Source organism: Lycorma delicatula, chromosome 8 (assembly GCF_047948215.1).
Source record: "Lycorma delicatula isolate Av1 chromosome 8, ASM4794821v1, whole genome shotgun sequence".
In the NCBI taxonomy this organism is placed as follows: domain Eukaryota; kingdom Metazoa; phylum Arthropoda; class Insecta; order Hemiptera; family Fulgoridae; genus Lycorma; species Lycorma delicatula.
Window position 1 is genome coordinate 80760280 of NC_134462.1, and position 14829 is coordinate 80775108.

The 14829-nt window shown below is 28.5% G+C and overlaps 1 protein-coding gene across 3 annotated transcripts in view; it reads right to left on the reverse strand.

Moving 5' to 3' along the window:
* whd (carnitine O-palmitoyltransferase whd) overlaps window positions 1-14543 on the reverse strand; it is a 147092-nt gene extending 132549 nt beyond the window's left edge. For all 3 annotated transcript variants that reach the window (XM_075372888.1, XM_075372887.1, XM_075372886.1), the window contains exon 1: window positions 14300-14543. The gene's annotated coding sequence lies outside the window, so the exon portion shown is untranslated. The remainder of the gene's footprint in view (window positions 1-14299) is intronic.
* Between the last annotated feature and the right edge of the window lie 286 nt (window positions 14544-14829).

Here is a 14829-nt window from a genome sequence, read left to right on the forward strand (position 1 = left end):
ACCAGGGTAGCTGAAATCCGGGAAATTTTTTACTAGGTTATATAAATTTTTTCCATTATTTTCAGTAGTAGAGTAGGTTATGAAAGTCCCGTGAGAACTTCATGATAAACCTGTATATATCAGGAAATCTTATTTCGAAGGGTTCCTTATCGAATCATGTTTCAATAAATCAGCTATCGATTGGGTTTTTTATATTAAAATCTAGGTATATAATTTTATCTAAATTAAATTATCTTCTGACTCTATAGCCAATTTGAAATAAAACCCCATGCAGATGGATTTTTTAGGAAAGAGAAGAAACACAACAGGGTCATAGAATTACAAACTAAATCCTTTAACACAACCTGGTTTCCCCATAACACCATAAAAATGTGAGGAGCAGTTTAAAAAAACCAAATAAAACCAGCAGTGGTTGTGTCATTATGGCCCACAGGCGTCTGCCTTTTTATGAAGAAGATTGACCGTATTGACAGAGCTACATAATTTAAAATTAAAAACCTTGTCTTCTCAATACTTTTTCCAGATACTGCTTAGGAACTCATACTGTACTGGTATCCCCTGCCAAAACAGTTTAACTAACAAAAATAATACTCTTCCACCCACTCATATGATCACATTTTTCTTTGACAGTTATATTTAAATACCTTTCATCGACCTATATAAAAACAACAACAAATTAATCGAAATTATGATACCAAGCCATTATTTTCTTAAATTAATACTTGTTCAAAACTTCTGCTTTCATCACTAAATATTGTTGAACACCTTTGTGAGGACATTCATTTTTAAAGAATTATTAAGTTAAATTCTTATAAGAAAGGCTAACATTACTGATTTAAAATAACCTGTAATTTGTTTCGCAAATATATTTGTAATTAATATTTTAGAAATATTAAATTAACTATTACTTTTCTGTCTTTAGCACACCGGTTTAATTAAGAGGCATATTACAATTTCACTTATCTCTTCTCAAAATGAATTTTTAATTTATAAAATAATTCACAATTTTAAGATAATTAAAACTACCTTTTATTACAACATTCCTTTAGACGATAACTTTATTATAAAATAGTTTAACAATGTTTAAAAGTCATGAACTTTTAAGTTCTTAACTAAAATGAATTTAGGTATTATTACAAAACAATATTAACAAAGAGTCAATTAATAATTAAATGAAGTATTACAATATTGTATGTATGTTTTGTGCCAGGCTTGATCTGTAAAGTGTAGAATAGTTTTCTTCTTCAAATGAGTCAAACATAATGTAAATATATTACGCCAAGCCCAGTGAAGACTTCAGGTGTACAATTTAAATATTCATTCCATTCACCATAGAGGTTGGATGTACAGTGAACATCATTAATCTCTAAGAAGACATTCTGAATACTGTCCACTTGCTTCTCGGATGCATTAATACACACACAGCCATAAAAAAAAAAACAAGGGTACATTGTGTAAAGCAACAAATTAATGAACATCTTCAGTCAATGAAATCCCCATTATACATACATACACGCGCTCACACATATGATACACACACATAGAGGGGGAGGGGACATACACACACACACACACACACACATTTTTATTAGGAGATAATATTAAAAGGTCCATATCCTTAAAATTATATGAAACAAAAATTTTGATCAATACTGTAAATATAGACCTTTGGTAACTCTCTTGCAACTATCCATGCATAAATTAACAGCTGGTAACTATATTTTGAGAATTACCGCAATAAGAATTTAACAGAAAAATTTGGAAATTGTTAATATATGTTCAGAGATAATTCAATAAAAGACATAAAAAATAAAGTTTTGAAAAGATCAACTGATAAAGTAATCTAAGATAGACTGAAAAATTAGTAATAATATTTTCTTAATGATTGATTATCCACAAACGATGTTTGACTAGTTAATGATGCAGAGATCACAACTATAATGATAAACCTAACATTAACAGTTATTTTTTGATAAAATTTTTTAACAGGAAATTTAATAGGTATAAAAAGTAAAGATGTTTAATCAAATAAATCAATAAGGTAACAACTACATTTTTATATAATTAAATAACCATTTTTTTTATACAAATTGATTTAAATGTTTTTTCAATAAAAGTTTTAATCATTTTAAAAATGTATTATGTGCCTACTTAAAACCAGTAAAAAACTGACATTTAATTATTCAAATAATCAGTAAAAATAAGTTAATTGCTTTTAAATTTCATAATTATTTATAAAATATTAATCATTACAAACTTCTTATCAATAAAACAATATTTCCAGTCCCATACATCTTATTAAATCCAATTCCTACATAAATTCTCAGGGAAATAAAACCGGGTAGGAAGTAAACAATAGTGAGCATCATGTTCAACATATTAATTTTCTTTAGATCACAGATATTACATAACAGAAACGGTTGGTTATCTTCATAAGTAAATAAATAATCATTTACCAAATATTATAAATACATTCTACTATAAATTGTGTAGATTATATCATGAATAATGAGCAGGTATGGGACTGCATGGATAAAAAAAACTGTACCAGCATTGGTCTGGACAGATCAATGAAAGACATTTAGTCTAAATTAATACACTAAAATAAAAGTATAATACACTAAAAGTACAAAATATATAATGGTTAGAAAATGTTAATGGAAATCATTTAAGTAGATATTATTTAAACATGAACAGAGATGTAATTTCAGTTTTATTTTAATTGCGATTAATATTTTAAAAACTCATTTACAGTAATACTTTTTCTATAAATAAAAAAAACATTTAATTTTATTTTAGATGAATAGGTCGCATAAATTGATTTAAATGTGTCAATAATTAAAAATATAAATGTAGGCATAACAAATCCCTTTCTTGTATGCCAAAGTATTGTACTGAGTTATGTGAAAATAGTTATAACATCCATTTTCATTAAAATAGGTACTATGGTTTTTATTGTATGAAAAAAATGTAGCTCCATGGAGGGATTAACTTGATACCACGGAGAAAATGATACCAACCAATAACGGGACGCTTCAATATAAAAAAAAGTACAACGATGAAATCCATCTTTTTTATTTTATGTGTACAGAAGAGGAAAAAATCAAACTAAAAATAAAAGGTTACCAAAATATGGTAAAAGAGGTAAAAAATATATATATATATATATAAATAAATAATAATAAAAAAGACAAATATAAAAAGTAGGATATCATAATAAAGAAATTAAAATAATTTTTTCAAATATTTTATCCATTTTCAGAAAAAAAAACAGATTTAAAATATAAAAAAAACCCTTTATTTTTAACATTTTTTACCAGGTACAGCTACGATAGTGAAACATTAACAGGAAAGCCAAATAAGCAAAAACTAAAGGCTTTTGAAACATGATAATAATTTTTCAAAATTATTTTCCAACATCATAATTTTTTTCGAAAATAATAATTTGAAAATTATGTCGACAGATGAGATTTAAAATGAAGAAGTTAAAATAAATTGGAGTAAAAAGAAACCTGTGTAAATTCTTACTAAAAGAATTATGTTAGTAAGTATACTTACTAAGGCATCCACCATAGAAACATAAATATACATAAAGATTAAATAACATAACTCGTACATAAACATACATTAAATATTAATTACATTAAGAAACACAGGGGTGGTTAATTTATTAATGGAAGAATGTGTACAGAAGTTAAATATAGAAGAAGATTAATACAGCCAGACTACATGAAATAATAATTAAAAATGTAGGGTGTAAAAAATATATCAAGATTAATAAATAACAGAAAGGAATAAGAAGCACATTGAACAATTGTTGATGACAACAGACTGCACATTTGATACATGAAATGATACACAAATGATACATGAAGAACGCAATAAATACATTAAGAAAGCAATAAAAACGATATACTAACAGTACTGTTACAAGTTTTTTATGAATAAAAAGTATGTAGTTATTATTATTGTGATACAGTTTTTATTGTGTAAAATTTTAGTACATCTGAAATAAATATATTGACAAAACACCACAACATTTTTCTTCCGAAATCAAAGTAAAATTATTTTAAACTTTTTCCCCTTCATTTCAGGGGAATGTGCTTCCAAAATCCACCTCAGCGAGTGCAAAAATTAGCAATATTTTCTTTACTTTTAAACAATAATGTAAAATTATTTCACTTTAGTTCATTCACAGTTAACCATAATTAATAATAATAGAAATATTAACCCGATTTAACTTAGAACCTTAATTGTAAATTTATCTACTATTTTAGAATTGAAAGATAAGATAAAATGAATGTGAACATACAAGAACTAATACAATAATAACTTTTTATTAATACTTTTAACCTTTTTCTTTTGTTTATACGTGAAACATTATAAGCTAAAAGACTACAAACAAGAAAATAATAAATAAATGCAATATGATAACTAAAAATATCTTTAAAATATTTCTACTAGTTAATAATTCAGTACTGATCACAGCAATTTCATATTGCAATAAATGTACAAAAATTAAAACAAAAGATTGGCACAAAAAAATTAAATAACATAACTTAATAGAGTATATATAATTAAAAATTATCTTGATAATTTCTTTTTAATTTATTTCATAGTAAGTTAAATAGTAGTTATTCAAACAGTTCTAATTCATAAAAAAAAAAACATAATCAAAAAAAGGATTTACAAATATAAACAGACAAAACATTGTTGGCCCCAACTTCCAAAACACTTTGTTTCAACAAGATGGTGCCCTGCCTCATTTCAGTCTTCAGGTAGGTGAAATTTTAAAAGCATTTTTCCTGGAAGATGGATTGGCTTAAGAGGTCAAATAGAATGGCCAGCGAGATCATCTGCCTTGTCACGATCAGATTACTACGGGGCCACTTTAAAAGCATTGCTTATCACAAACCCTAAGATATCGATGATTTACAAAATATAATTCAATAATCAGCACAAAATATCAATAGGCAATCATTGAATAATGCAGTATGATCATCATATCATCCTTTAACAACCAACTTAACTTGTACAATGTCAAACAACAGAAAGAAATTTTAAACATTTATTAAGATGAAATTAGGTAAACAGCAAACATTACATGCATAATAGTTTTTTTTAAATAAATTTATTAATCAGCAACAACATTTCCTTAAAATTATCAATGTCATTTTTTCCAAAATCCAAAATTGATCCACCACCATTTTGGGAACAGACATCATACAAACAGTTTATTTAAACAATTTTTCTTGCCTTAAAGAGGTCTTTAAAATGATTTATCTCACAAAGAGTATTACCATTTTAAATAGCTGAGTTACAACCCCTGGACCAACCCCCCCCCCAGGGGTTGAAATTTTATTTCCTCGTCAAAAGGTAAAGTAGTTGATCTTACTCTGAAGATTACAGTATTTTATCTGGAACAGTTTTGAAGTTATTGAGTGGTTTCCATATTTTTAACTCGCTCTTTAATAACAGACCTGGTACTCAAAACTTTTATGAACAAAATCTCATACTGTGTGTTGACAGTCAACATAAAAGAGTTCTCTAAGGTTCAAATTCTGGTAAAGGCAGTTACTTTTATAAGGATTTGAATACTAGATCGTGGATACCGGTGTTCTGATCGATCTAATGTGACCAGAATACTATAAACTTTCCCAGACACTAATAAAGAGTAATATCCTTGAGATTAAAGCATGTGAAATATGATAAAATCACAATAACAAAGCCCCACATTTAATAAACCTGTTACCATACATCACCAAAGTTAATAATATATAGTGCACCCTTATGTATGTTTTCAATTTACTAATGGCTAATAACCATAACAGATAAAAAAAAAATTACACTTAGAAAATAAATATTAAAACAATTCAACAGAATTATACAAATCACTGCGTAACAAAATAATATTTATGTTTGAAATCAATTCCATTACCAAAGGTCGTATGATAAAGATTATTCAAAGTAACCAGTAATTTTGTTTTGTATGAACAAAAACAAAAATACCATAAATCTAAAACCACAAACTGTTAATCATTTAGAAATTGAAGAAATGAAAGTATATGTAATAAACAAAAACATTTTAATATTATTCTTCTGGCAATAAGAAAAGCCTATTAAAAATAGATATACTGATCATTTAATACACTAAAAATTATAATTTTTAAAATATTTAAAAAATAAACCTTATTATTAAATAAACATAAAAAAAAGGCTCAATTAATAATAAAAACCGTTAATCCTTTAAAATAATGTAGATTAATTAATCGTTATATAAGAGATATAATAAATCCCACATTTTTCTAGCTTAAAAAAATTAAGTAAATTTTAAACAGACTCTTATAGCCTTCACTGAAAAAGCATTAAAATATTTAATATACAATTGTAAACTTCCGACAATCATAATAATTATGATCGTGAATATACAATCAAAATATACAACATAGATATACAGGGGGTGATTCAGCTTTCTGAGTTCATTCTACTAGCGAAGATAATGAAAAAAGCTCATACAAACATGGATGTGGAAACGCTCTGTTAGCGAGTTAATGATTTTGTCCTGATTCCTGGGTATAGAGGGAAGGAAAACCATACTGAAATTATAGGAGCCCGAATTACGGGGTAAACCTAATGGTTTCTTATGGTTTTTGGGCTGACAAATTGAAAAAAACATTCCACAACCATATCTCTGGTAGTTTTCATAATATCCGACGTAAAACGAAAATATTTGTTATCTGAAAACACATTTTTTAATACAAAAACTTTGTTAAACGACTAATAAATGCATAAAATTTATTATCAAAACTAGAGAATTTAATTCTGAGAAAAGTGATGTAAAAATAGCCCAATTAAAAACAAATAATAGTTCAAGAAATTTGATTTTATTATTAACACTTACCGTATGAAAACGAAAGGATTACACGTACAAAGAATGTTTACTTTCCTACTAAGTGAACTGATACAAAAAATATTGTTGTATTAAAGATAAAGATAAAAATAAAATAAAAAATTAAAACAAAAACACAGTAAACTGTTGAAGTAAATATCCTTACATTTGCAGACGATTTAGCTGTACTTTCTGAAAATCTAACAGATGTGACAACACACATTAATCTATTAGAAGAAATGGCTAGAAAAACAGGTTTAAGAACTTCTGTAGAAAAAACTAAAGTTATGTCCAACATTAAGAGAGCCCCAAGATTTTTGTTAGCAAATATCGGTTGCATAGAAAAAATTAAAAATGTAAATATCTAGGAGTCAATCCAAGAAAATGGATAAGAGAAATCTGCCGTAATAGGATTCATAGAATGCAAAGAGCGTATGATCTGACAAAGAACATCTACAACAAAATATGCTTATAAAAAAATGCAAAAATATGCTTTATAACCGTGTAATTAAAACAAAATATTTATATGCTTGTGAATGTCTATCACTTAATTATTGATCAGAATTGTTAGAGAGAAGAATTATTAGGAAAATATTGTGTCTATTAAAAACCAATGAAGGCTGAAAAATAAGAAGTAATGATGAAGTACACAAAAACGTAGAAAAAATTTCAGAACCAATGAGAAAAAGGTTTTTTTTGGGTACATATATAGAGTGATTGACAAGAGATTAACGAAACAGATTTTCAAGTGCCTTTGGGAAAAGAAGTTAAGAAGCTGGATCCAAGAAATCAAAATAGAACTAGAAAAAAACAACAACAAAAAGAAGGAAATAATAGAAAATGATGTGTTTCGTAGAAAGCGCAAACAGACTTCTTAGAAGGTAGGAAGGATAAGAGAACTGGAATAAAGTGGTTCGAGAAAAGGAAAATACGCACAGCTAAAAAATGAAAGAGTACTGGAAGATAAAAAAATAACAAAGAAGGAAATGAAAGCGGCCACCCACCTGTCCGCCAAGATTACGTGATCTAACTCAGATTTTTGGGTATAAAGTTGGATTAAAAGTATTGAATGAAAGAGAAAAGCTCATACATGTGAAGAGTTGGTTGCTCGTATTACAGATTCTGCCACACAAATAATGGAAAGTCGTACAGAATTACGGAGAGCAATGCTAGCAATCCGAAAGCGTGAAGACATGTATTGAAAATTTATTAAATGTATCAATGTATTAAATGTTAATTTTGTTAATTCATTTTCTGTAGTTGATAACATTCAAAAGTTTTCTCACGGTAAATGTTAGTAATAAAATCAGACTTCTTGTACTAGTATTTGTTTTTACACAACCGCTCTAAAAGTAGTGTATGTATTTAGGATGTATGTATTTGTTTGTTCCACTGTAGGAGCTCAATGACTAAACCAATTTAGATGTATGACCCCGCGTTGGAATCCTTACATTACTGGGTGTGACATAGGAACATAAATGTATATATGTATGTATATATACAGGGCGTTTCATAATGTACTTAGGAGTTACAAAAATTCAGTACAAAAAAAGTATTTCACTTACCCAAATGAAAGTTGTACAACGTGATGCAGAGGCTCAAACAGTTTTTGTTAAAATCTATAAATGTTCAATATGTGCTCCTTTGGTGACACGGCACACATCAACACGAAAATCTAGCTCTTGCCAAACTCGTTCTAACATCTCATTTTCGAGTTGATTGCATTGATAATGCGATCCTTTAGCTCAGCGATATCGTGCGGCATTGGTGGGATAAACACCGTACCTTTCACCTAAGCCCAGAGAAATAAATCACATGGCGTGAGGTATGGTGATATTGGTGGCCACAGCATAATGTGTTGGTCTTCTTCAGACGCATGTCCTATCCAGCGACAAGATAATGTTGTGTTAAGGTACTGTCGAACCTTGTATGAAAATGGGCAGGGCAACCATCTTGCTGGAAAATGAAGTCGTTGAGTAGCTGAGGCATAATCCATAATTGTAACATATACAGGTATATCACGCCGGTTACTGTCGTTTCCACAAAAAAGAACGGCCCATACACTGCCTCACGAGAGATCGCACAAAAAACGTTTACTTTCAGAGTATCCCGAATGTGTTCCATAAGCGTGTGGGTTTTCAGTTCCCCAAACTCGCACGTTATGACGGTTTACTTTGCCGCTAATATGGAAAGTAGCTTCATCGCTGAAAATCATCTTGTTTAGAAAATCTTCATCTAACAACATCTTTTCCTGTAACTGTAAAAAAAAATCAAGCCTACGCGTTTTATCTCCATCAGAAAGACGCTGCATTAATTGAAGATGGTACGGTTTGCATAATAAACGTTTACGGAGAAATCTCCACACTGTTGTTTTCGGAATTCCTAATTCTCTGCCTGCAGTCGCAGTCGATTTTGATGAGCTGCGAATGAAACTTGCACGCACACGTTGACTTCTGAGGTTGATGGACGACCAGTAGTTGATTTTCGCTTGCACAAGCAATCAGTTTCACTGAATTGTTTATACCATGCACGAATTGAATTGTCACTTGGTGGCTCCTTATGAAATTTCAACCGAAACGCACGTTGCACAGAAATTACTGACTTTGACAAGTGAAATTCTAACACACAAAACGACTTCTCGCTTCCCGTGGCAGCCATTTTCTCTACTGTCGACGCCTAGCGAGCAAATGGTTTACTAACTGCCTAGTATATGTGGAAAAAAAACTATTTGAAGTTTTATTTTATACTTCAAAAACTATTTGAATAAAACTTGTTTTATTCTTATGAGTGAAATAGTTTTTTGTTAATGAATTTTCGAAACTCCGAAGAACATTATGATATAAAATCAAAACAAATTATGACATGAATGAGTCGTTTTTTAATAACTCGCATCTCAGATCTTCATTCTGAACGATTCGGTAACCTAGTATCTCATACGTGTGAAGTTGTCTTACCAGTGTTTTTGCACGACTGTCTAAAAAGAGGTGTAAAGTATCTAAGGTGTATGTATGTATGTATGTTCCACCGTAGCAATTGAACGGCTGAACCGATTGTTACCCGCAAGCTCTTTATCCTACATCATCAGTAATTATCCTATATAAAAAGAGCAATGTTTGTCAACAATGTTTTAATTTTGGCAGTCATTTTTTAATTTTGAATATTTTTCTCTTGTTTAGTCGCTATTTTACTTAAATTTTCTCAGAAATGAATTCTCTACAAAATTTAGTAAAATATTTTATGCATTAATTAGTCATTAACAAAGTTTTTGTATTACAAACCTAAAAACGTATTTTTAGACAACAAATTTTTCTGGATTTACATCATATATTATGAAAACAACTGGAAATATGGTTCTGAAACCTGTTTTATTCAATTTGTCAAGTCAAAAATCATCAAGCTTACCCCCTTAATTTGGATTCCTGCAATTTCAGTATGGTTTTATTTCCCCTCTTAAACCAGAAACCAGGGAGAAAAGAGAGCGTTAACTAAGCCATGTTAAATTAATTTTTTTCATTATCTTCACTAGTAGAATGAACTCGGATAGCGCCCGTAACACTACGTTAATCACCCTCATAACTGACTAAAACAAATGAAAACCATGCGCGCGCGCGCACACACTTTCCTAATGCAGAAAAGAGCAGCAAATTGTCACAACACTTTGCTAATACTAATGTACAAAGTTTAGTACAAAAAAATAAAGCATAAATAAATTTCTTTAAAAAGATTAATCGAATTGACATTTTTTCCTTGATAGTGTAAATAAATGTAAACATTTTCGACTTACATTTATTTACATTTATTAAATTAACATTTTTAACTGCCTGCCTCCGTGGCGCAAGTAGTAGCATCTCAGTCTTTCATTCAGAGGTCCCGGGTTCGAATCCCATTCGGGCATAGCATTTTCACACACGCTATAAATCATTCATTTCATCCTCTTAAGCAATACCTACGGGTAGAACCGGAGGTTATAAAAAAATTCAATATATTTTCTTTTCTTTTTTTGAAATTGACATGCTTAATTGTATGTAAACATGTCACATGTTAAACATATATCTTAAATCAATTTTAAAATAAATCCTTCATTCACTAAAAAATATGTTTTCTAAATACATTTTGGTAATTTTGTAACCTGTACACATATTCCTTTTGGTTATGTTTGGCTACATACAATTACATAATCTAACCAAACCTTTTTTTTTGATCTAATAACCTTTTTTTTCCCTGTTTAGCCTCCGGTAACTACCGTTTAGATAATTCTTCAGAGGATGATATATGTATGAGTGTGAATGAAATGTAGTCTTGTACATTCTCAGTTCGACCATTCCTGGGATGTGTGGTTAATTAAAACCCAACCACCAAGGAACACAGATATCCACGATCTAGTATTCAAATTCATATAAAAATAACTGGCTTTACTAGGACTTGAACGCTGGAACTCTCGTCTTCCAAATCAGCTGATTTGGGAAGACGCGTTCACCACTAGACCAACCCAGTGGATTAACCAAACATAACCTACCTCCCTTCGTTCACTTACCTTGATTAACTGTTTTGAATAATAAATAAATTTAAATAATAATAATATGTGTGAATAAGTAATTAATAATAAATGAATAAAATAATAAATTAATTTATATGAATTAGCATCTCTTAGCAAAATGATTTTTTTTTTTTAATTACTTGAATTACTTCTAAAGACTAGCGTTAGATAAATAAGAGATACATAATAAGAAAATTATGTAAAATATCTTTGTACTCAAGATCTAGAAAAGGAATTTAAAAGTTCTAGATCAGCAAAACACAAAATTTTAATAACTTTTAGTAAGAGAATATTCATTATTCCAAACTATAAATAATTATTTTTTTACTATTTTTTTAAATAGAAAAAATGGTTGTTTGTAACAAAGTGTTAAAAAAATTTAAATAGTTTTAAAACACTATTGCCCAATTTATAAAAATTTTGAGAAGTTGCCTTTGATGAGAAGTTAACACAGGTTATATTAAAAGCAATGTGCTTTTATTTAATCACATCACATCCAAAATTAGAAATAAATTTGATGTGATAATTAATAAATATGTCAAATAAGTTATCTCATACATGTAGTTAAAATTAAATTAAGTTATAATATCTCAGTACGATTCAGTTTATCATATCGATTGACAAAATTAGTTTATTGATAAATTTGATTGTTAAACACAAAAACATATGAAAATGGATTTATAAACTGACAAAATGTTAATTTGAATATACAGCATAGCTAGCGTGTTTCTTGATTCAGACGCCTCAAAATCTACAGGTTAAGAATGATCACCAAATTCATAAATATAGCAGAACATAAATATTTTTTGATAAATAAACAAATGAAAATCTTAATACAAATTTATTAAATAACAATTTAAAAGCAATTTCTGCTGCTAAAATAAGAAGTATGATTAATTAAAAGAAAATCTGAATAACATTCATTTAGATTTCTGACTGATGGTAATAAACAAATTAATTACATATATAAAATCATAAACAATTATTTCTAAAGTGTAGTTTAACATAAATACAACCCACTAATCAATAACTTATCATATATATGTAATATTATAATTAACTGATCAAAATTAATTTTCTAAAGCTACAGTAACAGTTTATTAAACAGACAGCTTACTACTTAAAACACTACTTAAAAATTATCATACATTTTACTTTTCACTTTAAATGAATGAACCAATTTGTTTTAAATTTCATTCACCATTACAGAAATCTGGATTTCCCTTAAGTCTGTGTCAAATTATCACATTACAAAATACAAAGATTGAAATAATACAATGAAACATACAAGATTGTTATGTAAGTAATATTCAGGGCTACTTATTTACAAGGCAGATACCACAAAAATCTTTTCTTTTTTTTCCTAATGAACCTTCCAATTTGAACTTCAGAACCTTCAACTAAACATTTTCAACTGTTACATTTATTAAATGTAACATTTTCAACTGCTGGCCTCTTTGGCGCAAATGGTAGCATCTCGGTCTTTCATCCAGAGGTCCTGGGTTCGAATCCCAGTAAAATCAGAAACTGATTTGCAACAAGTTTAACTACTAGACTAGCCCATATAAAAAGTTCTTTTTAAATCAATTTTTTTTACACAAAAAAATTTTCAGCTGCGGTTATCAACATTAATTAAAAATAAATTACTGAATAAACTTCTACATTCAATAGATTTAAAATATTCGACTAATTTTAATGTAATACAACACAATTAAATGTGGCATGCAAACAATAAATTAACACAAAATATCATGTTCAAAGAATGGAAGTAAAGGAATTATGATAGCGTCATCCATACTGAAAGAATGTACGTTAATTCTACAATACTTACAAAACCTACACTAATGAAGTAAAATTACTGTTTGGTAGACAGTTGAATTACTTAAATTTTAATAAAGAAGTGCAGCATTAATCTTACACTAAAACACAGCAAGTACTGTAGAATAACACACAATGACAATGAAATATATATTTTATGGATAAGATGCAGAGATATATCTATTTCTATAACTAGTAGGGAACATGTATATTCATAAAAAATAAAATAAAACTATGCTAATTAATTTTATAAAAATAAAACCCCTACCCTAAGAAAACATTCTGAACACCCTGATCAATTTAATACATATGATTATCTCTCATAATACAATTTTAGTTAAGGTAATTTACTTGGTTACATCAATACTTGACTACATCAATATTTGACTGTAATAAAACCAGCAAAAACAATATAACTATCTAAAACCACCTGGTTTTGAGTTATTTTTATTTTGCTAAAAACTTTCACAATATATTTAAAAAATTTCACACTCAATTTATATTACTGATATAGTAGTTTATAAAAAACACTTTCTAGGAACATAGTACTGATTCCACAGAAATAATTATTAGATTTTTTAATAACAATACAACAGATAATATTTTACACCTAAATGACATAAACATTGTGTTTAATCTCTCTTGAATTACTACATGAGAAAACCGAATGAACAGATAATACAAACACAAATTTTAATGAGTCAACACAAACGAAATTGTTCCCAAAATTACGAACTCAATTATTTTTTTATGGTATTTTGACAAAATAAACCCACGCAGAATTATGAATAACTATTATGAAACTGTGAGGTAACAAATGAAACTAACTGGCAAGTAACAAATTACCTTTTTTAATAGGTAATAAAGTTCAAATAGTTAAAAGCAGGTTATGATAATCTTTACCGCCACATACAACAGTAAAATATACACTAACCATTCAAGTTAATACACAAATTAATTCTATAATAACGAGTAAATATCGAATCTTGCAAAATAATTACACAAGATAAGGGAATAACAGCACACATTTGGAAAATAAACCTTGTGATCCTCACCTGTACTTATCAACGGTAACACGGAAGTGTAAAGTAGGCCTTGGCAGTCAAAAGAAAATAAACGAATCTAGAAAAATATTACTAAACGTAAATTAATAACGATAGCAAAATCTAATAGTTCAATCAACACTAAATGAGTATTATGAATGTCTTTAATGCTAAACGTAATGAATACGCACAATCTTCACCAAAACACATCCACGATAGCCAAACTCAAACTGAACCGATAGGTTTCACTGTAGGAACCAACTGCAGCGCAGTAGTGGCGATGTGGCCTTCGCAATCATATGATTATACAATTTAAAATTTCCTCTATCAGAACAACTTTTTTTGGTTTTAGAAACAAAATATCCTTGTTTGCAAAAATTATCTCCAAATAGGTATATAATTTATATTTATAAAAGAAAATGTGAATTACCTGTTATTTTTTGAATATATATTTACGGGTAGAGTTCATATATATTATCTCTTATCAGTAAAGACGGCTAGTATTGTTTAAACTGAATAAGTAAACAACAGTTTTTATTTAG